General features: G+C 40.1%; 1 protein-coding gene across 3 annotated transcripts in view; it reads left to right on the top strand.

Annotated features, from left to right (window-relative positions):
* sh2b3 (SH2B adaptor protein 3) overlaps nt 1–1,754 on the top strand; it is a 133,620-nt gene that overhangs the window by 93,951 nt on the left and 37,915 nt on the right. The gene's annotated exons all lie outside the window — the stretch shown is intronic.

The following is a 1,754-nucleotide window of genomic DNA, read 5'->3' on the forward strand; positions in this document are numbered from 1 at the left end:
TGTGTGTGTGTGTGTGTGTGTGTGTGTGTAAGTAAGTAAGTAAGGAAGTGTGGGGGAGGTCTGAGACTCGGGAGAATCTCAGGACCTTTCTCATTTCTGCAGATGTCTGTAATGCTCTAATATACACACACATACACACACACATGTGCACATAGTCAGTCGGCAGTACAGTGAACACTCATCTACTGTGGAAGTGTGGCCAGAGATCACTCTGAATTCAGTGTTTATTTAGATACCTCACAAAGTGTTATATTTTTCATTTCTCTATTTTATTAAAACATTTCAAAACATGTGCAGGCATTTCACACATCAAAGTCCATGTGCTAGTATTTTTTGTCAGAGATTGTGCGTGTGTGCGCAGTAAAGTCCGAACAAAACTGAATTTAACTTTTTTTCTTTTTCTAACCAAGATGCATACTGAATGGGATATTTTACACTTAAAAATCAACTAGTTTAGTGCCTTCTGGTGGACAAAATACGCAATGGAGACACTATTTCTAACAACCTCAAACATAGTTTGGCATTTCTATAGAGCAATTTCTTGTTACAGCTGACATGTACAACGATACCGATATACTCTATCTGTAATTTGCTGCAATTATGTGCCCAAATATCTATATATCTATAAATAGCCTAGTGCACGCACACGTGTTGATTTCTTCTTTTTTTGCTGATTATTGAATGAGGAGACGACATTTGAGTTTCAAAACCCTTGTCACTCTTTTTTGTGCAAAATTCATGGAAAGGACTGCAATTAACATAATGCATCCTTTGTCTCCATATCTGAATTGTTAACATCACAACTACATGCCGATTCTTAACCTAATCCTAATTCTGAGCTCACATGCCTCAGGCTGCTTCAAACGGAGTGCTCGTCTGATTGTTTAATATTCAAGCTCAGACCGACTTTAACCCTCTCATTCATTTGAATGGAGCCAATCTGTCGACACTTACCGGAACAACGGTCCAACAATCATGACTTTGTACAGGGATTTGCCAGCTGTGCAAAGTTATAAAAGAAGGCAGGGTTTGATCTTCCCTCTCAAGCCTCTTGTTCAGTCTTAACACAACTACTTTTGTCCTTTTTTGTGTGTACACCAGAGTGCAACACCATGAATGCCTTTTGAGAAAAGATAGGCTCTTCTCACTGAAGGCCTTGTAACATGTCACAGCAGGAATAGCACAGGTGTTTCAGGGTCCTGATTTCGTGCATGTTGGCTCACTGTTACAGCTCACTGGGACATTTGAATAGAACAGATCTATCATTTTTAAGAACACCTGTACTTTTCCTACTCTAAATGTGTTAAAAAAAGGCCTATTGTCTTAAATTGTGTGTCATCATCCCAGTTTGTATTATTCATCAAGTTGAGACTACAAAAAACTGCAAAAGAGAGCTGTGGAAGGCAGTGGGATGCTATGATCCTTTTCTAGTGGGGGCCATTTGTAACAAGTATAAACACTTTTCCTTTTAGATGTGGTCGGATGTGTGAGGTGTAGCATTGCTGACTGGCTAAAATGTCCACACTATGCAAAATGTCCTCACTTTTCTAAAGGAACAAGAACTCTCACACACACATGCACGCATGCACACATGCACACACGCAAGAGTGAGGCAAAAGGAGACTTGTCTTCCTGTTATTGAGAGCGCTGCGAAATCAAGTCAGCATTTTAGCAGGATCTGCTCTGGCTTCCCTCTTTAACCTTCCTTTAATCTGGTGTGTGTGTGTGTGTGTGTGTGTGTGTGTGTGTGTGTG

Source organism: Etheostoma spectabile, chromosome 5 (assembly GCF_008692095.1).
Source record: "Etheostoma spectabile isolate EspeVRDwgs_2016 chromosome 5, UIUC_Espe_1.0, whole genome shotgun sequence".
Classification (NCBI taxonomy): domain Eukaryota; kingdom Metazoa; phylum Chordata; class Actinopteri; order Perciformes; family Percidae; genus Etheostoma; species Etheostoma spectabile.